Raw genomic sequence first — 23,940 nt, forward strand, 5'->3', positions numbered from 1 at the left:
TATATCTTGCATCTGGACATTTTCACTTGAGATTTTCAAAGGTGAGAGCTGAGTGAGTTTCTGGTATGTTTTTTAAAAGCAAGTTACAGAACAGATGATGCTCTCATTTGGTTTTAGAAAATCTATACATGTATGCTTCTATGTGCATAGAATAACTGGAAGGATATGCAAGAAACTGGTAACAGTGATTGCCTCTGGGAAAGAAATTAAGTGCAAGGAGACAGGGTGAGAGGGAGATTTGTTTTCTCTTTTTCCACTTTGAATTTTTACCGTATAGATGAGGTACACATTCAAAAAATAAATAATAAAACCACAAAAATTACATAAGTCTTCAGAGTGTGTTTGTTCTGATGTTATCAAGTCCATTCATATTCCTCCTGTTTCTTTTACTGGAGAGGTATTATTAGGGAATGTTATTATGAACTGCATATGGAAGATAATCTTGAAACTTTTCATCAGAGAGTTGATTGCAAGTGGGCTGTTGGGACAGAAAGTCAAGACCTGCAGTTTAAGCAGGGAGCTCCCTCAGTGTTTTGTCATGGTAAATTGTGCAGTGGTAATAAGATGGAGGTGGAGTCAGTAGCTTTGACCTTAGGCAATTTATTTAAAATCTTTGTGTCTTGGTTATCTCTCCTAGAAAATGGGGCAGTATGGTAGACGTCTGTTGATTTTGACGTTCTGCATCAACTCACCCTTCATGCCAGTCCTACCCTTCCCTGCTGGGTTTCTACTGGGAGGCGAGTCTTGCTGTGGGATGGCTGATGACTGGAAACTAGGCTTTATGTTTTCCTGGCAACAGTGAAATGGGATCATCAAATGAAATCACGACCTTTCAGAGCAGTGAGGTGCAGAGAGATTCTGGATAGCACATACAGGAAAAAGATTCTTCTTTCCCACTGGACTTGAATGAGAAGAGAATGTGAGGTTTGAAGGAGTAGTCATTCACATTCCAACACTAGGAACCAGAGAAAAAGCCAATATGGGGGAGAGCTTGAAGCATAGAGTGACCTGGCATCCTAGTGACACTGACAGGACCTGGCTTGGGCTTTGACTGAAGCTCATCCTTGCCCTAGCCCATGACTGGAGTTACTGTGGGATCCAATAATTTCACATTTTGGCTTTAGTTTCATATGATATGTTTCATAAATTAGAATGTTAACTGATACAGGGTAATATCACTTAAATTTTAGGATTATTTGGTTATTAAATGACATGCATCTGTAAAGTACTGTGCCTAGCACATAGAAAGCACTCAGTTGTAATTTTTAGAATATGTAATCAGAGGTCCACCCACCTCTCATTTCACTAATAACTTATTCCAAAGTGAAGTAGAGGCTGCAAGAGAGATTATAACAAAGTGTTCAGTACCTGGCACAGTTACGCTTTACTCCTATTTAAGGGCGTATACTTTAAGATAAAACAAGTCTGTTTGGTATATTGCAGCCAAGAAGCACCAGATCTGCTGAGGTTCCAGAGTAGAGGCCATTTGAGAGTAGATTTGAATCCCCTGTTGTTTTCTAGTTTTTTAAAAAATGTAGTTCCATTCTATTTGCTGTTTTTTAAAAAAGAAGGAAAGAAAAAAGAAAGCTGTTGTGTGAGTTAGAAAAAAATAACAACCAGGAACTCAACAATAGCAAAACAGGAAAGGACTGGTCATGCCCTCAGAAGAAAGCACCCTATGACTGCATGATGGTTTTGACACCCATCCTTCTCCAGGTCCTCCAAGGCAGAAAAATCAGAAGAATGAGCAACTATAGAGATGGAAATTGATTTTTTTAAAAAGCTGTTATCATTGAACCACAGGATCCATTGAATTACATTATAGCAAAAGTATCATTATTGATTTTCTGACATCTCAACACTTTCCTAAAAGTACAGTGTGACATAGTTTTTAAAGATTAAATTGAATTAAAAAATCAATTTTTATTTTTAAGAATTTGAGTAGTGTTAGATAATTGGAAAAGCCCTGGAGTGCTTCAGTAATGGTTGTGGATCATTGTTTTTAATAATAAAAATGAATTCTGAAATGACAAACATTTTATATATTCTAGCTAACCTGATTTTTAAAATAAAAATGCTTCTAATGTTGTGGCGCTCCTGACCCTCATCTGCAATCATCTTGACTTTTTTCCCCTCAGGACTTTTATGTGATTGTCTCATTCCAGGTACCGTATCTCTAAAGTGTTGTCTTTTTATTACCAGCAAGTATAAGATACAATGCATGGTTTTGTTTTTGTTTTTGCTGCTTCATCACTTTCATATTCTGAAAAAATAGCACATACTATAGCAAATTAGTCGGAAAACACTGGATAGAAATATAAAGAACTGGGAAGTCAAGTTGGTATTTAAATTATTTTCATGCAGTAATAACAGAAACTGTCAATTGCATTCTGTGTTGGCATGTGCTACTGATATTAAACAAGGTCTGACCAGCTTGACACGGCTCAGACAGAAAGAATCTGAAGACTAATTAAAGTAGGTCATGGGTAGAGTGGGGTGGGCACAAAGCTCCATGTGTCTGGGACCTCCCCTCTCAAATATCACTGGTCTCAGTGGTTTTTTATTTGTTTTTTAAATAATTTTGTCTTCTGATTATAAAGGTAATAATTGTTTATTATGGGAAATAGAGGAAAACAAAAAAGAAATTAAACATTAATCCCACACCTACAGACAGTCTTCTAGACAGTTTTCTACAATACAGACACTTCTTTTTTTTTTTTTTTTGTCTTTTGTCTTTTTTCCGTGTCCGGCAACGGATCACAACCCTCAATGTCGCGCCCATACCGGACCGGGGACCGGCAACGGAATTGCAACCCTCGGTGTTGCTCCTGCGCCTCGCTCAGCCAGTGAGTGGCCGGTCTGTATGTGGGATCCGAACCCTCGGCGGGAGCGCCGCCGCACTTCCCAAGCGGCGCACTGTAGCAGTGCACCACCGGGCCGGTCCTTCTTTTAAAATTTTTAAAAATTATTCTTATTTTTTATTATACATACATGTGGGGGTACAACATTGATATTCAGTAATTGTGTGCAATGTGTGGTGGTTAGCTTATTCTTCATTACAATACGCAGTCATTCTTTGTGTCCGTTGACCAATTTGGTGAGGAGATGGGACATAAAATTCTGGTATGTAGGACAGGTGCTGAGAGAAGGATGTGGAAGGTGCAGAAGAACATGGAGAAGTGAGGGACATTCTCTCTGGATGGGAGGGGTTAAACGGGAAAGAATCTACAGAGAAAGTTACATTTGATCTGAATTTTGAAGAAGGAAAAGACAGCCCATCACTGAGTAGTAAGGAGGTAGCTAGCTTTTTGGGGAAGGAGTTTTTCAGAGACAGTGACTGTAGCATAAAACACAGGGTGCTCCATTTCATTCATCAAGTATTTATTAAACATCTACTCATCTGGTACAGTGTTTGGAGTAAACTAATACATGGAACACAGGAATATATTGAGATCTCTATAAATAAGAACTCATACTAGATTTAAGAAGCCAGGATAGTGGGGGGAAAGAATAATGTGACCTAATGTAATTAAACAGAATACCTGTCATGGGCAGAAATATGAGAGATCATTGTGGCTTAATGGAAGTGATGAGACTGGATCATGGGCTGGAGGATCCCTTTGCTTTGCTGGAATTCCAGGTAAGGGAAGAGCAGAGGCATGAAGGTCAGAAGCAGCAGGGAGTATTGGGGGGGGGGGAGGACAGCAGCTGGCAGGACAGAGAGCATTGGTGGCTGTCACCTGGCTAACCCAGCCCCCTTTCCCACACTCCTTCTCTCTTGCCTGTCTTTACTACTGTTTTAATTATCAATTGCAGTATAGCAATTATCTATTGCAGTGTAACAGATCACCCTAGAAAGTAGTGGCTTAGAACAACAGTAATGGTTTATAATCTTGCCTGGTTTCGATGAATCAGGGACTCAGGAGCAGCTGCACTGGGCAGTTGTGGCTTGGGGTCTGTCATGAGGCCGCAGTCAGATGTAGGTGGGAGGTGCTGGGATCATCTCGAAGGCCCTTCATTCCGGTATCTGGCGCCTGGGCTGGACAGGTCCTCAGGCACCTCTGTCTGTCTCTGTGTGGTCTGTCTACATGGCCTCTTTAGCACAACCAGACTCTTCACGTGGTGCCCCAGGGCTCCAAAGGCCTCCGTCCCAGGGAAAGAGAAGTACAGGTGGAAGTTGTATCGCCTCTTCTGAGCCCGAAAGTCACAGCATCACGTCCACTGTACTCAGAAGCCCACCCAGATTCAAGAGGAAGGAATTTAGATCCTGCCTGTCAGTGGAGGAGTTTCAATGCTGCAGTTTAAATATGTCTCTTGTTTTAACTGTATATAACCAAAAAAAAAGAGAGAGAGGTGGAATACATATAGTTATATAGTCTTCCAGTTGAATGATTTGTGAATATGGCCAGTGCCAAGCATAAAAATGGTGCCCCTTGCATATGCTTTTATTAATTCTTTTGATGGTGAATTTTCCTACTACGCTAATGTTATTGAAAAAAACTGAAAAATGAAGAGTATATGTATCATAATTCATGTCATTTTACGTTTAAATGTTTTATTTATACCAAAGCCAGAAATTTTTTTAAGTTTTTGTTTTCTATGAAATTCAGAAAGCACATTTGTATGTCTTGCTAAAGTTTTACATACATCCAATATACTTTCAAATTTACTTTCTCTCACTATGTATAAACGGGACAGGCCTTCCAGTCATCCTGCTGCTTTATACATTGTCAGAATTTTTTTGTGGGGAGCTTTATTATCTGATTCCATTTAGTTACAAATATCATCCCACACTGGTAATTTGCTTAAAAATGGTTTGTAAAAATGTTTTGTAGATGGCTGCTCTCACCATGGTGAAGAGCTGAGAGAGGAGCAGTCTCTCCTGTCTGCTCTTATAAGGGCACTAATCACCCTCAGAGCTTAAGTACCTTTCAAAGGTACCAGTTCCTAATGCCATCAATTGGGGATGAGAATTTCAATTTATGAATGAGGTAGGGTTGGGGGGAACACACACACAAAAAAGGTCACATGGAGTGAGATATATTAATGCGGCCATCTTTGGGAAATACGGTCTGCCACAGCCTCAGAAACTGGAAATACTAACTGGTTGCTTTCTCAGCCTCTCTTGTGGCACGTCAGTGAGACATAGGAGAAGTTGTCTGGCAGCCCTGGGAGAACTTTTGTTTTCCACGTAACAGGAGGGGATATGGTGGTCACTGCCTCATGCTTACCCTGTTGAACATGGCTGGTATGCCCGAAGTTGTGGCAGCCATCTTGAGGCCACCAGGGAGAGGCCAAGGCTATAGGAGTAGCTGGCTCTGGCACTTTTGATAGCCACTGGATAAATGAAAGCATCTCATTGCCTCGAGGCTTCTTATTTCATGAAAAAGTAAAAATCCTATTTGTCTGAGAGACTGCTACTCAGTTTCCTATGCTTGTACTTGAATGCCTTTCTTTTTTTTTTAAATTTTTTTATTCTAACGTAATAGATTGTACATATCTGTGGAGTACTGAGTTGAATATCAGTACTTGTGAGCAATATGTGATGCTCAAATCAGAATAATTGTTATATTCAATAACATACACTGTCATTGCTATCGTGGCCCTTTGCCAATTCCTACCTCCCCCTTCCCTTCCTGCTTCTAGTAACCTCAGTTCTCCTTTTGAAAGTTTAATGTATTATTGAGAATGTTGTATCTTTCTTTCTTTTATTTATATGTTTATTATTTTAGATCCCACTTATGAGTGAGAACATACAGTATTTCTTTTTTTGTGTCTGGCTTATTTACACACAAAATATAATAAAATGCTTTTCTAATTGACATAGTATGTGATATTACATAATATGGGATAGGTGAGGTGGTAAGATTTTTTAATGGGCAGTGGGAAGCCATTTGAGTTTCTTGTGCAGAATGCACAATCAATTGTTAATGGAGTACTTAGCTCATGTCTGCTATGTGCCCAATACTGTCTTATGCACAAAGTAACATCACTGTGGCTAAGGAACTTAAAATGTACTTGGAAAGAGAAAAGCAGATGGGTAATAATAACTCCCAACATGTACACACAGTTTTTATGTGCCAGGTATTGTGCTAAAAATGGGACCTAACTATTGCATTTAAACCTTGGAAATATCACTTGAGAAAGGTACTCTTATCCCCGTTGTTTTTATAGATGAGGAAATAGATACTTAGAAAAGTTAAGTACCTTGCCAAAGTTTAATTGTAAGGTATTCTATTGTTTTAAATATATAAAATGAATTTGCCCCAGAAGTGTGGATTTTTCAAATCTTCACTTGGCAGTTATATAACACATGCACTGAGCCTCTACATTTTTGCTAGACATGGTGCCAGGTGTTGAGAACATGGAGATAAACATGATAGAATCCCTGCCACCAAAGAGCCAAGTCTAGTGGGGAGGCTGACTTTTGCATAACCTCATTTGTAATGGCATAAAACATTTGCTGAGGGCCTTCTATGTATTAGAACATTTTTGTGTGTTCTCTTTTAATGCACTAAGTTAAACTTTGTAATGGTTATGTATTTATGTATTGTAGTATAACAAACCATTCCAAAACTTAGTATTTAGAACAACTGTTTATTTAGGTCAAGATTCTGTGGGTCAGCAGCTGGCCTGGGCTTAGTTGGGTGGTTCTTCTGGTCTTGGCTAGACTCAGTGGTGTGTCTCTGGTCAGCTGCCAGTCAGTAAGGCAGCTTTGCTCTGAGGACTGGCAGGCTGTCAGGTGGAAAGCCAGGGACAGCCAAGCAATGTCTGTTCATCCAGCAGGCTAGGCTGGGTCTGTTTTCATGACAGCTGGGCAGGATTCCAAGAAAAAGAGCAGAAATGTTTGAGGTCTCTGAGGCCTAGGCTTGGAATCGACATATCCTCTCTTCTGTAGCATTTTGATGGCCAAAGTCATAGGGCAAGCCCAGATTCAAGGTCTAGAGAAATAGGTTCCACCTCATGTTGGGAGGAGCTGCACAGTCCCATCGCTAGGTGGGAATAATATGAATTTTGGCCATTTTTGCAATCTGCCCCAAGTTTTATAATAGTAATGTATACCAAGCACATTGAGACTTAAAATGGAGGATTAATTCTAGGGTTTCTATCTTGGTGTAGTATATTGATATGTATAAAAATAGGATGGTTAGGGTGGGGGAGCCAGTTTTGGGGGAAAGATAAATTCAGTTTTTTTTTTGTCTTTTTTTCGTGCCCGGCAACAGATCGCAACCCTCAGTGTCACGCCCGTACCGGACCGGGACCGGCAACGGGATCGCAACCCTCGGTGTTGCCCCCGCTCCTCGCTCAGCCAGTGAGCGGCCGGTCCGTATGTGGGATCCGAACCCTCAGCGGGAGCGCCGCCGCGCTTCCCAAGCGGCGCACTGTAGCAGTGCGCCACCGGGCCAGCCCAAGATAAATTCAGTTTTGAAATGTTAGAGGTGACAGTGAGTTGTCCAAGTTGAAGTGAACTTATATTTGATAGGAAATTTGGACCTGGAGAAGTCTACAGTTTTTGGAATCATCTTCCCAGGGATGATGGGTAGACCCTTGAGAATGGGATCACTCTTAGAGGGAGAAGGGCAGAGATCTGCGTGCTGTGTGTGAAGTAGACCGGCCGTAGGAGGGCCAGGGTGGAATAGAGAGACCAGTTAAGAGGCTGCTGGAGTTATCTAGGAGAGAGTTCAGCTGGCAAATCCACAGATGATGGTGAGACTGGCTGGATTCTGGATATATTCTGAAGGTACAGTTAACAGGATTCACCTGAATCACCAAGAAATCACATGTGAGGTGTGAGAGAGAGGACTCAGTGCTTTCTGCCTCATCAGTTGGAGGGATGGAGTCGCCATGCACTGAGGTAGTAAAGACTGAGTACCATGTTTGCTCCTTCGTACCAAGCCACAGCCAGAGTCCCCCTGAAAGCAGCGTCGGGGGATTTCCTGCAAGGGACTGCCCCGAACTGACTTTAGATGGGGCTGGGTGGGATTCCAAAGAAAAAAGCACTATAAATGCCAGGCTGATCAGTCCAAAGCATTTGTTAGGGGAACTACAGAAAGAGCTGTAGCATATCCTCACCATGGACAGTGAGAAAGGAGATGTTCTACCCAGGGGGTCTGGGTATGGTGTTTATATGAGTGTTTAAAGAACTTGGCTCAGGGTTGGGGCTAGTTTCTATGTGTTTAGCCATATGGTTGATCTTTCAGTGTTTCAAGCAATAATCTAAACAACTTTATCAGTGCCTTGGAATATTCTAGGCCCCGGCTTGGGCTCAAGCCTGCAGGGAAAAACGTGCAGCTGGCTGGGTCACAGAGCAGTCAAGGCACTTTATTCTCAGTCATGACAAAAAAGAAAGGGGGAGGGGGCCAGAATTGGAGGACCCTACAACATTTGGGACAGGCAGTCAAGAGCTCTGCTTTGAACTTGTTGAGTTTGAGATGCCTGTTTGACATCCATGTGGGGATGTTCAGTGGGCTTGTAGTCTGGAATTCAGTGGGGAGACTCAGGCTGGAGTTGAAAATTGGGGAGTTATCTGTATTTAACTGGTATTGAAACCACTTAAAAAAAAATCACTAGACTGGATGAGATCACCTAGGGGTTGCTCCAGTAGATGATTAGGGGCTGGGATAGGGTGGTGGCAGTAGGGATAGAGAGTGGGAATTTCAAGAGTGACAGACTTGATTTAAGGCCTTAAGGAAAAGGAGGAGTTAAAGATGCCTTTTATATCTTAAGAAGAGTTTGAAGATAAAAATGGACAAGCTTCCTGGTTTCATTCACTTTAAGGTTGTGTCAGCAGTTTTTTATTTTAATCTTTATTATACATTAAAACTGTGATCAGTTGAAATTTGAGTATACTTTGAAGCCCTCCACAAAGGTTCACCAAGAACCCTGAACAGCCCCTTGCCACACAGTTCCCTTTGCTTTGGCAATAACATGGAGTTAGGAAACAATTACACTGAAAATGTTTCTCAGCCCTTAAATGGCCTTTCTGTTTAGCAGCCATGCCTTAAATAGCTCAGCTTGTTCTGTCTCACAACTTTCAAGCACAACAAAATGCCAGAAGAAATGCACCTGACCTAGGTTTTGTGCACACTGTTTCACGAAGGGCAGGACAATACCGTAAGGGTTACTTGTACTAAAGTTGGCATGACTATGTACAACTTGTGGGCTATACAGATGATTCTCTCTTTCCTAAGAGCTGAGGCACTATGCCGCAGTCCAGATAGAAAGATGAAGAAAACAACTGTCCTTGCCTTGAGGCTCTTATCCAGTGAGGAAGAGAGACATAACACAGACAGTAGTGGCACTTTTGCTGTGCCAGGTGGAGGGCCCTTCAGAGTCCTGTAATGGCACGGGGAGTCAGGAGTCAGAGAAAGTTTCCCGCAAGGGGGGCAATGTAATTCATGTGCATGCGTTGCTCTGATTCTTGGTAATTTGGGGGAAATGACTGTAGCCAAGAAGATAGGTACTTTTTTTTTTTAATCTGACAGTTTTGTCTCTCAAAGTAGTGTTTCTTTGATATCTGACTTCCTCTATCCCTCCACAAAGTAAATACCAATCATAATTTCATCTGAGATTCTGTTCTTGAATTCTGATTGTTTTGGATTTTAGAAGGAATGTGATACACATAGAGTTTGAATGGCTGGGGCATTGCCTTGTAATCGAGCATAATATTTCAGCAAAGTTCATTAAGTGGAATGAATAAAGGTTTCATAGAGACTTGTGGCAGTTAGGACAGATTTTGTTGCCAAATACATAAGTCTGCTTAGGCTTTGTCTTGAAATGAGTTAGTGAAAAACATTTGATTTTCAGAGATTTTTAGATATTGGAATTGTGAATAATTAATTATGGACCCATATTTCAAATACAAGGCTCTGCTTTTTATTTTCTTCTCCTTAATGGACTAGATGTTCATTAGAGTCATGGGGTATACTTTAGAATGAGGAGGTGAACTGACTGAATTTGTGACTTCTGTGTAGGATGGATTCTGCATTCTGAGCTGTAGACGTAAATAGCTACCTATCCAAGAAGACCAATATAGGCTTATTCATTTTTAAAAAACAATAATGGTATGGTTTCATTTATCTTTCTAAAAGCTCAAATTATAAATACTTCTCTTAATGAAACCCCAGATAGAATGAATTGTCACTTAATAATTTTTGTTTATTTGGATATGGCACCACCACATTTAATTATGTGCAACCCAATTATTTGTTTACATGTATGTCTCCCTTACTAGATAGTAAGCTCTTTTCATTTTGATCTTGGGCATCTGGTGTAGTAGACACTCATGTCGGTACGTCTGTAGAAAAAGCAGGAGTACGGGCCGGCCCGGTGGCGCACTGCTATAGTGCACCGCTTGGGAAGCGCGGTGGCGCTCCCGCCGAGGGTTCGGATCCCACATACAGACCGGTTCCCGCTCACTGGCTGAGCGAGGCGCGGGAGCAGCACCTAGGGTTGCGATCCCGTTGCCGGTCCCGGTCCGGTACGGGGGCGACACTGAGGGTTGCGATCCGTTGCTGGACATGGAAAAAGACAAAAAAAAAAAGAAAAAGCAGGAGTACAAGGAGGAGGTAGGTTCATCGCTCTGCCTTGATGCTGGGGCATCGTGGGTCTCCCGTGTTCTTCAGAAGCCTCCAGGGGAATCACTGTACTCTTTTGTATTAAACTAACCATCATGAGCAAAACGTTAACAAATAGAATCTGCATGGCTGACTGCTCTGCGATTGGGGAAAATTTATCTCTATCTGTATCTGTTCGTTTAGTTTTGGGCTGTATCTGGGGTTCCTTGTGCCTGCTGATCTTGTCTTCTGCCTCCTTGAGAAGTGGAGGGCAAGAAATTGGTTTCAGTGCCCTATGAAGTTATGAGGACTTTCTATCACAGTTCGAATTGCGTCATGTCAAATGGGAAAAAGATCCTTCCAATATTATATATATCTTCCTCCAAGTGGATGATGGAATCTTTCCTTTTTCTTTCTCCATTTGTCATGTTCCTGCAGGCAGCAGAGAGGGTAAGAAAGAGTTTTGGAGTACAGCAGACTGGGGGTTGAGTCCCTGGTCTGCCACTCCTTGCTAGTCTCATTTTGGTGAAATTGCCTTAAATCTCTGAGCCAGGTGCTCACCTCTAAAATGATTAGAAGATAAGATGTAACTCACAGGTGTTTAGTAAGGATGAAATGGGATACTTTAATAATGTGGTGCAGGGCAAGCCACTTAGTAAGCCTAGACAAATGGCAATTCCTGTCTAAGCATTAACAATCCCTTTGTAAGCCATGAGTCTTGTGGATAGTTAACTCTGACATTTATTTGAGAAGTTGACATGTCATTACAGCAAGGGTTGACATATTAATTAGAGTGATGTCCTTTTCACAGCAGCGAGTCAAATAACATAATAAATGCCATTAAATCTTGGGAAGTAAAAAAAGAGATCCTGAGAGGCGAGTGGGGCTGTTCCAAAAGCAGTATGAGAATGCAGGTTCAAGGATCAAGGTCACAGCCAAGCTAGCTACCAGTAGGTCATCAAAGCATTTGCTGGAGCAGTGTGGCAGATTTTATTGAATCTGGGGCAAAGTTCAACCCATCTTGCCCCAGACCATTCTGCTTAACATCCACGTCAAAATCCAATGGCAATTAAGTTGTGTGACCTAGTCTTAAACCCAGTTTTATGACTTCTGACCTGGGGTGCTTCTCATTCTCTGTGCTGCCTTACTCTTACTTAGGAAACCACCACCTACCCAGTGTATATTCCAATAGGCGTCAAGGATGACGAAAGTACTGCTTTGCAAATTCTGTGAAATCTTATATCCAGTTTCCCTGCTGTAACATGATTATGTCCACTTTTAGGGTACTGTTGTGAAGTTATAAAGGAATGATAAAAGCAAAGTGGCACACACAATTAATGTTTTATGAGGATACTTCAAAAAGTTCATAGAAAGATTTGTGTTATCTTTTAATTCTATTTTTCCATGAACTTTTTGAGGTACCCTCATACTTATTGTAGTTATTATCCTCAGGATGTAGATATACATAGTATTAGTTGAAGTAGTTGCCTGTTTTCAAGGTCATGGATAACTATAAGGTGAATAGAAATGTGCCATTAGGATTCTAGAATGAACAGAAAACTAACCCCACACACAGGATGGGGATTGTATTAGTTAGTTTTTTGTAGCTTATTACAGAATATCTGTAACTGGGTTATTTATAAAGAAAAGAGGTTTATTTCTTACAGTTATAGAAACTGGAAAGTCCAAGGTTGAGGGAGCGTTTCTGATGAGGGCCTTCTTCCTGGTGGGAACTCTCTGCAGAGGCCCTTGGTGACCAGGATATCACATGGTGAGAGGGCTGAGCATGTTAATTTGCTCACTTGCTCTCCTTATCTTATAAAGCCACTAATGCCACTCCTGTGATTACCCATCTATTAACCTATTAATGGGTTAATACATTTATGAGGGCAGAGCCCTCACAATCTGATCACCTCCCAAAGGCCCCACCTTTAAAATACCTATCCTCTTAACACTGTTAACAGTGGGTGTCAAGCTTCAATATAAGTTTGGGGGGGACATCTAAACTATAGCAGGGATGAGCCCATGGTGACAAATAGCTGTGCTTTGAGCTGGACTTGAAAGGGCTTAAGGGAGGCAGAAGAGCAAGTTAGGCCATTCTGCGTGTGAAGGTAGCGTCTTAGTAAAAATCCAGGAGAGCCTTCTTAGGCATGTAGTTTTTGGCCTGGTGGCATGTGGGTATAATGAGAGAGTAGTGTGGTAACTGCAAACCACTGAAGGGAATTTGTATTTGATATTCACTATTAAGTGACGAATTTCAGCAGAGTTGATTTAGATGGACATACTTGGTGAACCCTCTTTTAAAGAGCTCCGAAGGGAATGACTGTCTTCTAGGAGTTGAATGTGGCTTTGATAAGGCTTTAGAAGAAAATGAGCGTAAAAGAAGTAGTTGGACTTGGCAAGGAGTAAATGGCTGAGGCTTTATACCAAAGGACTAAACGTTATCTTAGGATTCTGGATAGAGGAGTTGGGGGTCTATCAGGGACTGCTGAGTCAAGGTGATGGGATTGGGGAGGAGGCTTTAGTGAAGTTCTATGAGTTCTATCTTAGCCTTCTGAATTACAGTAATGTTATGTTTCTTTAAAATATATCTTCTCAAATATTCCACACACACATAATTTTAGCATATAAAGCCAATTCTTTTATTCCCATATATAGTATACGTATAACATGGTAGTTTAATTTATAAAGTTTTACTTTTGGTATAAGAACTATATACCTGCTCAGCATTTATTTTTATATCTTTTTATTAGTTGTCAGTGGTTGATCCTTTCTTCAGGCTAAACGTTTGAATTTGTCTGACAGGTTATTAGCCAGCTGTCTAAATTGGGTTGAGGTGACATTTTAACCCCACCTAGGCATGAGCAGTGACTCCATGCTAGTCTGAGGCATTGTACCTCAGGTGTCCTTGGTGGTTGTGGTTGAAGGACTCTGGGAGCAAGACATACTGGGTCCTGTGGGATCAAGGGGTTGTTGGTTCAGAGGATAGACAAGATAAATATTTGGAGTGTGTTTAACACAAAGTGACTGCAAAATCCAGTGACCTGCTTCGAAGACTTCTAAGAGGTAGCTTTAGAAATTCTGAAATTAAATTTCAGGTGATATTTTCTAACCCCAAAGTGAGGTTTTTAAATAAAGTAAGAATTAGTTGACTAAAATAAACAAATTAAAGCTTTCATCTGGAAAGCACCTGCCCCAGTGTGTTGCTGTTGTGGATATAGATTCTGAGTATATAATTCAGTAATTACCAAGAAAAATAGAGAAAGTGCATGATCATCTATCGGCTTTCTACCTCCACACCCACCAAAATTGCCATCTTGATAAAAATATCAAAACATCTAGGGCTTATGATGACAGTTCATTAAAGGTAAGACATTCTAAGACTGTTCTTATTTTCTGTTTTACCTGGCTACCATTCTGTATCATCTCTGTGCCGTCAGGGCTTCTGGCTTGGTGCTCCTTCAGTTAGGTTGTACGATAGATGATATAGCCCATGGGGGATGATTTTGGTCAAAATAAGAAACACATTGTGGCAGAAAGAAAGTGGGTTCTGTAGTCAGCAGATTCTGGCTTCATATCAGGTTAGTAAATTTGTCACCTTGGTCAAGCTACTCTTTGAACCTAAGATTCTTCTGTAAAATGGGGATACCATCTGCCTCAAGGAGTTGTGAGGATTAAACTAGTAGGGTTGACCCTTGAATGACAAGGGTTTGAACTGCATGGGTCAACTTATAGTGGATTTTTTTTCCCCAATAAATATGTTGGAAAATTATTTGGAGATTTGCAACAATTTGGAAAAACTTGCAAATGAGCTGTGTAGCTTAGAAATACTGATGTAGGTACTGACAGATGACTCATCTTGTAAACAGATGATATAAACTTATGGTATTGATAAATACAGTACAGTGCTGTAAATGTATTGTCTCTTCCTTATGATTTTCTTAGTATTTTCTTTTCTCTAGCTTACTTCATTGTAAGAATACAGTATATAACATACATAACATACAAAATTTGAGGAGACTTCAAAAATTTTATGAAAAAAATAGAATTAAAAGATAAAAATAAAAAATATGAACTTTAATTTTTGACATAAGTTCCATCAAGTTCAAGACACTTTTGTAAGCAGTGATACCAGCCATTTAGTCCATTGCTTAAGAACTTAAGGTCCTGGGAATTTAACCATGTCAATGCAGTCTTTTTTACATTATTAACTGAAGAAAAATGGGTGCCCTTTGAAGATTTTTTAAGACTAGGAACAAAAAGAGGTTAGAAGGAGCCAAATCACTACTGTAAAATGGATGCCTAATGATTTTCCATTGAAACTCTTTCCAAATTTCGCTTGTTTGATGAGAGGAATGAGCAGAAGTATTGTCATGGTGGAGAAGGACTCTCTAGTGAAGCTTTCCTAGGAGTTTTTCTGCTAAAGCTTTGGCTAACTTTATCTAAACACTCTCATAACAAGACGTTATTGTTGTTTGGCCCTCCAGAATGTCAATGAGCAATATGCCTTGAGCATCCCCCAAAATCATTGCCATAAACTTTGCTCTTGACCCGTCTGCTTTTGCTTTGACTGAACCACTTCCACCTCTTGGTAGCCAAGGCGTTGATTGTGCATTGTCTTCAGGATTATACTGGTGAAGCCATGTTACATCTCCTGTTACAGTTCTTTGAAGACATGCTTCAGGATCTTGATCCCTCCTGTGTAAAATTTCTGACAGTTTTGCTCTTTTCCGCAACTTATCTGGGTACAACAGTTTTGGCACCCATCAAGCAAAAAGTTTGCTCAACTTTAGTTTTTCAGTTAGAACTGTGTAAGCTGAACCATTTGAGATGTCTATGGTGTTGGCTGTTGTTTCTGCTGTTAATCGTTGGTCCTCTTCAATTAGGGCACAAGCAAGATTAATTTTTTCTTTGCAGATTGATGTGAATGGTCTGCTACTACAGGCTTCATCTTCAACATTTTTTAGTCCCTTCCATAAATGAGTATCCATTTGTAAACTGCTTCAATTTATTCTTCTTAGTGCCTCAAACTAGATTATAAGTTAGTATGAGTTTATTTTGGTGCAAAAAAATTTGCAATCCATGCATAGTTTTTTCATAATATGCATTTTCCATGAACTTTTTGAAGACCTCTCATGTGTGTTAATCAATTCTTTATGTTATTGGTAAGCCTTCCAGTCAACAGTAGGCCATTATGAGTTAAATTTTAGGGGAATCAAAAATCATACATGGATTTTCCATTGCACATGGTGTGAGCATCCCTAACTCCTGTGTTGTTCAAAGGTCAACTGTATTATATATCATAATTATGTACACATTACATATAAATATACATTATATATAATTATGTACACATTACTTATAAATGTACATTATATAATTATACATTTATAATATATACATTGTACATATATAACATATATATCATTTAGTACAGTGCTTGATGTGTAAAGGTTTTTTTTAAGTTACCTATTTTACAGTTACATATTATCCTCCCTTCAAAATAGTCTTGCCATCAAATATGATGACATACAGTTCAGCTTATGTCAGGAAAATCCCACGAATACATTGTGTAATATCTTGATTATAAAGATTGCAATTGGCTAGCTGAGATGTTCACCCCAAACTTTTTTTTTTTTTTTTTTTTTTAAAGATGACCGGTAAGGGGATCTTAACCCTTGACTCGGTGTTGTCAGCACCACACTCACCCAGTGAGCTAACCGGCCATCCCTATATGGGATCCGAACCCGGGGCCTTGGTGTTATCAGCACCACACTCTCCCGAGTGAGCCACGGGCCGGCCCACCCCAAACTTTTTTAATTTAAGCCTAGCCTTGACTCTCAGGTCACTACCCCCATTATAAGTTTTATTACAAATTTCAAGTAAGGTTGTTTTCTGAATTAGAATAATAAATTTGGAATTTCAATACTCAAACCTTAATAAAAGGGTGACTGCTCAAAATTTAACCAAGTAAAACCTTACTAATTTGAAATAATTTGGAGGACATCCAATTTTTCATCAAGACAAAATGAAATTTACACATTACTAATAGGTGTGTACTCCTGCCCTATTTCAGAACAATAAAACTTGCATAGGTGCTAATAGAAGCAATTTAATAAAAATATTTTTGCTACTTACTATAGTTTTTTTTTTTTAAACAAAATAATCTGTTACAGATGTAACTATTTCATGTATAGGAAGGAACCTTTAATTCCTTGACAATAGTTTAATATAGCTGCAGAATGCAAGTAGGATTTTCCTTAATTAGAAAGGCAGTATACCAATAGTTGTTAAGTATACAGATGTTAGCCAAGACTGCCTGGGTTAGAAATATGACTTGACCATTTATTAGCTGAGTGCCTTTGGGCAAGTTTCTAAGCCTCTCTGTTTTCTATGTCCTTATTTGTAAAATGAGGATAATAATAGTTCTTATAGGATTACTGTGAGAACTAAATGAGTTAATGCCTGGAAAGTCCTTAGAATTTTATCTAGGACACAGTATTTGTTATTTTAAAACTTTGAAAATTAGGGGAGAATTTCATTTATATTCTGTTCTCTCATCTCAAAGTGATTTACAGAAATAAACAGGTGAAGAAAAATAGGAAGAAATCAAAATAGGAAAATATTGTAAAAGCAGAGGATAAAATTAGGGGAAAAAACTGTGTCCAATACAGTTGGGAGAGTGGGTGGAGTGTAGAGGGCTATAGTGCTGCTGCCAGACCAGATGGAAATGCCTTCAAGTCCTCACAAAGGGGAGACAGTGACACAGGGACAGCAGCAACATGATGGGTGTGGTAGCTACTTATAGTTTTGTCACTTGAAGTTCTGAGCACAAGTTCATTGTATTAATGCCAAAATGCAAATCCAAACTTGGAGACCATTGCTGGTTGAGAACATCCGAAGTGCTATAGGCTATAAGTATTAAATGACCACCTGTCAACCACATATCTGTCTTAAAGCTTTGAGTAATAAATGTCCTTATCTGCAGGAATTGGGACTGGAAGGTGGCTGATTAATCTTTAAAAAAAAAAAAAAGAGAGAGAGAAAGAAAAGTTGGTTAAATTAGGAAATTATTTTTAAATGATGCATAAACACCTGAAACATTTTATCTTAAAGCATAATTTCTTTTTTTTTTTTTTTCCTTTTTGTCTTTTTTCATGACTGGTAACGGGATCGCAACCCTCGGTGTCGCGCCCGCACCACGCTCAACCAGTGAGCGGACCAGTCTCTATATGGGATCCGAACCCTCGGCGGGAGCGCTGCTGTGCTCCCAAGCGCCGCACTCTACCAAGTGCGCCACTGGGCCGGCCCTTAAAGCATAATTTCTGAGTAATAAGTTGATCAGTAAATTGTTTATATGTTCACTACATGGATACCCCGATGTTTTTCCATCATCCAAGGCATGTGCTACTTGCTATAAAACACGACACCGCCAAAGTTTTATTTAAGAAAAATTCTAAGAGATTTCAGGTTGTCTTTTATGTGAATGTGCATGTGTGCACACATACACCACGTTTTTTTTTTTCTTAACAGCGTTACTGAGATATCATTCACATACCATACAATTCACCTATTTCAAGTTTTTGTTTACAATTTCATAGCTACAGCTGCTTATTTTGAGCAAGACTTTAAAGCTGGCAGTGTGTACGATCCCTCTGTTATTTTTTACATTTTTATCACTCAATTTAACTGAAGTCTTTTGACCTGCCTTAATTGAGTGCTTGCAAGTTTAAGTTAGTTTTCATAGCTAAATTCATATTTGTGAATGTGCATGTGAATAACTCAAATTCACTCTCCCAACAAATGAATTCTGTAGCTAATTAGTTCTGCTGTAGTATTTAGTGCATATTAACATAGATATTGGGAGAGAAGTGTGTTTTAAGAGATTCAAGTATCTAAAATGATTTAGCCAGAGTAAATAATTTCATCTTTTCCATCTTCTGTTTATTACAGCAAATTGCCAGATCCCATTTAATTCATACAGCACAGTATTTAATAATTTCTGTACTTAACCAGCAAACAATTACTCTCGAAATTTTGTTTATTTAGAGGATTGCTAATAAAATTGGTCTTATCTATCATTAAGTTGCTTAGAGGAAAAAAAATATTCTCATTTTCTAATGAATAAAACAAAGCTTTTATCACAAGTACTGTTATCCTGAACAGGTATAGTTATTATTTAACAAACCATCACCTGAAAAATAAATTTGGCTGTTTTAAAATAACTTCTGAAGTCATTGAAGTAAATTAAGTCTAAATTATGGTCTGTTAGTATCATCATTGAAATCTCACTAAGAAGTATATGGCACAGACTAGACTAGATGACAGTTTATTCCTGAGTTCTGTAGAAGCACTTGGTGGTGATAGCAAAGATGGCAGTTCCCACCATGGGGCGCTGCCATGGTGGACATGAGTAATTTACTGTTGTCAGTCTGCCTGGGTTTCATTTATCTCTGAGTTATGAAAATGAATGTTCCAACTCATGATTGGTTTACTCATTCTTAGCTTCAAAGAGATCTATGAAGCCAAACTAAAGAACAGTTTCATAATATTATCAGATACATTACATTTTGCTGAAAATATCTTAATAGGCAAAGGATTTAATTTTCTCACTTAAATCCTGCAACTAAAATCAATAAAAGCCAAGTTTTCCCTGTGATAAGATTGAGACAGAATACTTTTTTCATTGTACTTCTTATCATATACATTAAAAAATTATGTTTTGATGTGGAGATCAATAGAAGTGGATTTTGGAATTGTACAACTTTTTCTAGGTTTTAATTAATATAATTTGTTGTAAAATTCAATAAAGGCAGATGAATTATGTAGTGTGCCTCTTTCCTTTGAGTTGGCAAACAGTGCTTTTGGAACAACTTTTGTATTATCAGTATGGATTTGGCCAAAAAGTGGATTAAAACCCAGTAGTCCCTCTCACACCTCGTCTACAGAAAGACCCTTCAGTTTGAACTTAGAGTATCTGTTGGAGACTAAAGCCTGGTTCAGGTCTATTAAACAAAAATTTGTGTGTACATGAACAGCATTTATGCTAGGTGGTTTTATTTGGTTTAAATGGTATTGAAACATTTTTAATTACATAAGTCATTTTATAGTGAGAAATTGAACGAATAAAGAACTATATAAAGTGATATATCTTCTCCAGTATCTGGAGAAGCAACCATTAGCAGTTTGCCATTCTCCATAATTTTGTGCACATAAGAATAGGCAAAAAACATAATCATGCATATACATGCACAGCTTTTTGAGAGAGAAAAAATTAAATCATAGTATTTCTGGTCTGAGCTTACTTTTTCCCCCCTACGTAACGATATGTTAACTTCTTTTCTTGTCAATACATACGGATCAAAAAACAAAACAAAACAAACAGAAAGAAAGAAAAAGATTGTTATTCAAATGAATGGATGTACCATTATTTATTTAATTATTCAGCTATGTATTGGTGGATGTTTAAATTGTTTTGTCCTTATTGATTTGTTAACATCTTCAAGTTAAAAACAAACAAACCTGAATATCAATTTGTTTCTGTCCGTTACTATAGCAGGGGAATATGCTCCTAGCAACTGGGTAGTATTTACAAATAGCTGTATTATTGCACATTTGACTTCCTCTTAGAGTTAACTTTATGCAGTTTAGCAAGTGTTCATATGTCATTTAATAGAAGGTTGACCCCACAGGGTAAATTAGGCCTATCAATCTTCATATTTGAATTCACCACATTCATATTGAATTCACATTTGTAACTGGAAGTATCTTCAGAGGCCATCTGTAGAGTGTGGTCCAGGTGAGAGTCTCCTAGATAAGGAAAAGTCATTGCTATGCCTAACAGGAATATCAAATCACAACAGGTTTGAAATATGATGGAGGGTGAGGTAGTATAGTGCTAAGGACCATGGGCTCTTCACTCAGATCGCCTGACTTCATGTCATGGCTCCACCATTCAGCAGCTATGAGACCTTGCACAAATTATGAAATCTTGCTATGCCTTCAATTTCTTGTTGCTAAAAGTAGAGAAAATAGTAGTTGTTAGAGTAATCTTCAGAGTTAAATGAGAAAATGCATGCAATACTGTTAGTAGAGAACCAAGCAGAGTGTTTGCACCCTGTAAGTATCAGCGGCCATTGTCGTTATTGCTATTTATATGTATCAGTCTGTTTCTGTTGCTTATAACAGAATATCTAAAACAGGGTAATTTATAAAGAAATGAAGTTTATTTCTTACAGTTTTGGATGCTGAGGAATCCAGGGTCCAGGAAATGCATCTGGTGAGGAATTTTGGGTGGGAATGTTAGTAGACTATGGGGATCTGCCTGGAACCGCCAAGAACAGGGTAGGAGGAAAAAGCTTTATTACTTACAAGTAAGGAGAACATATGGGGATCACTCCCAAAACAGAGTCTCCCCAATCAAGGTATAGTGGATTGAATTATGTTTCCCCAAGACTCACTGAGGCTTGGGGCTGGCCCGGTGGCGCACTGCTGCAGTGCGCCGCTTGGGAGCACGGTGGCGCTCCCGCCGAGGGTTCAGATCCCACATACAGACCAGTTCCCGCTCACTGGCTGAGCGAGGTGTGGGCGCAGCACCGAGGGTTGCGATCCCGTTGCCGGTCCCGGTCCGGTACGGGCGCGACACTGAGGGTTGCGATCCGTTGCCAGACACGAAAAAAGACAAAAAGGAAAAAAAAAAAAAAAACTCACTGAAGCTTGAATTGTGTCCCCTAAGTTTTAAATATTAGAAACTTGGTCCCCACTGTGACTGTTAAGAAGGTGGGAAATCCTATTATGGTAATTGAAAGGTGGAGCCTTGAAGAGGTGAATGGATTGTAGGACTGTGCAGTAGTGAATGGATTTAAAATGATGGTCAGGGCTGTGGTTCTGAGTGCTTTAAAAGAAGAGGAGAGTCTGTCTGTCTCTCTTCTCTCTCTGCTTCCACCATCTTGCAATGTGAGACCTCTGGGTCACTGTCCCCACCACCAGATGGACTTTGGACTTCCCAGCCTCAGAAACTGTAAGCAATAAATTTCATTTTTTTTATAAATCACCCAGTTCCATGTACTTTGTTATAAGCAACAAAAACGGACTAATACACAAGGGAAAGGGGTCATGTTATATAGCCAAAGTTCCTGCCTAACTTTCCACCCTAGTTCTCATTGAGATGCTCTCCTGTAAGTGAAGGATACAAGCTTGTTCGATTTGGATTGGTTGGCTGTGGGACATAGTTCTTTGGTCAGTTCTGAAGCTAAATTTGCATTTGAACCCGGGAAAGAGTGTGACCTTCAGGCAGCTGTGGGGCTTCAGAAAGTTGTCACACTGCTAAACCTTGAGCCCTCAGCTAGTACAGGTTACAGTGGTCAATTGAGACTTACTGTCATGGTTGACCCATGACATAAAACAGGGGCAGGTAGGTGTGGAAGTACTGGCTCCTCCTTGGTGGAGATTTTAGCATTAAAATGAGGCAAGTTCATGTCTAGGGTCTGAATTTCAGTTTCAGGTGGTATATTTTGAGGACATTCTAGTATTTCACGGTTCATGACTTTCTGCCACCTCCTGCAACAACAGTAACTCCAAACAAAGGGTTATGACTGGTTCATTTCCTGTTTTCAGACTTTTAAACTGTGGCAAGTGCTTGGGCATTTAGCAGACTCTGGACCCTAGGTTACAGGAACTCTACAGGGTCCGGGGGCAAGGGTATCACATGGCAAGAGATGACATGAGCAAGAGAGAGCTGACCTTTTCACTTGCTCCTTTCAAAGCCATCAGAACCATGCCCATTGAATGGATCAATCCATTCAGTAGAATGCAGTCCTCACAATGGAGTCACCTTTTAAAGGCTCCACCTTTCAAATACCATAATTTGATTTCCCCCCTGTTAACACTGTTACAGTGGAGGTCAAGTTTCCAACACATGAACTTTTGAGAGAGACATTTAACTCATAGCACTATTGTTAGTATTCCCTCTCCCCAGCCCTGTTCCCTGTGTGCATCCTGTACAGGGCAGAGCCCGGTTGGCCCTTCACTTTTATCTTTCTCTCTCTGCTAACTTCATCACTTCCTTGTTTTTGGCAAGAATCATCCATGCTTTTAGGCAGTTCAGTCAGATAATGAAATATTTACAGAGAGCTTAACTCTGTGTGTCTTCTTTGAGGTGGAGGTCCATTTTAACAAATCAAGTACTTTGATAATCAACTTTTGCTTTCTTTACCTCAAGCACAATACTTTAAAGAGGTAGACTGGAAGAAGTTCCATACTGTATGCAAAAGGAATTCATTATTATGTATTTACATATAGTTGTTCCTCTGTTGGTTCCAGGGCCTCCCTCAGATTTAAGTCCCTGATATAAAATGGCGTAGTATTTGCATATAACCTATGCACATCCTCTCTTGTACTTTATTTATTTATTTATTTATTTAATTTATTTATTTTTTTCCTTTTTGTCTTTTTTTCGTGACCGGTAACGGGATTGCAACCCTCGGTGTCGCACCCGTACCGCGACCGGCCACCGGATCGCAACCCTCGGTGTCGCGCCCACACCGCGCTCAACCACTGAGCGGACTGGTCTCTATATGGGATCCGAACCCTCGGCGGGAGTGCCGCCTTGCTCCCAAGCGCCGCACTCTACCGAGTGCGCCACCGGCCGGCCCCCTCTCTTGTACTTTAAATCATTTCTAGATTACTTATAACACCTAAAACCGCGTAAATAGTTGTTACACTATATTATTTAGTAAATAATGACAAGAAAAAATAAGTCTGTACATACGCAATTTTTTTTTTTTTTTACAAATATCTTTGTTCCTTGGTTAGCTGAATCCATCAATGCAGAACCCTTGAGTACGGAAGGCCAACTGTACTCATATAATTAATTATGTAAGAAATTATATAAGTAATAAATTTATTTTGTAAAACATTTTAAATGCACAAAAAGAATATAAAAATCTTTTTAAATCCTATCTTCTAGATATAACCCATGTTTACATCAGGTGTTTCCTTCTAGATTGTTTTTCTGTACACACATATACATACGTTTTAATATAACTTCAGACGTTTCACTTAACTAGTCACAGGTAGAAGAGGTTTTGGATTTTTTTTTATTTATTTTTATTTTTTTATTTTTATTTTTATTTTTGGAAGATTTCTATTATCTTTTTTTTTGTTGTTAAATTTTTATTTTGTCAATATACACTGTATATGATTATTATGGCCCATCACCGACACCTCCCTCCCTCCTCCCTCTCTCCCCTCCCCCCCAAGAATGTCCTTTCCATTTGCTTGTTGTAACAACTTCATGAAAGTATAGTTGTTATATCTTCTTCCCCCCCCCCACCCCCCGGTTTTTTTTTTGTGTGTGTGTGTATGTAGGTGAATTAATTTGTTT

The 23,940-nt window shown here is 39.4% G+C and overlaps 1 protein-coding gene across 1 annotated transcript in view; it reads left to right on the forward strand.

Annotated features, from left to right (window-relative positions):
• Positions 1–23,940, forward strand: part of TULP4 (tubby like protein 4) — a 191,633-nt gene that overhangs the window by 51,207 nt on the left and 116,486 nt on the right. The window lies entirely within an intron of this gene.

This window comes from Galeopterus variegatus, unplaced genomic scaffold (assembly GCF_000696425.1).
Source record: "Galeopterus variegatus unplaced genomic scaffold, G_variegatus-3.0.2 Scaffold271, whole genome shotgun sequence".
In the NCBI taxonomy this organism is placed as follows: domain Eukaryota; kingdom Metazoa; phylum Chordata; class Mammalia; order Dermoptera; family Cynocephalidae; genus Galeopterus; species Galeopterus variegatus.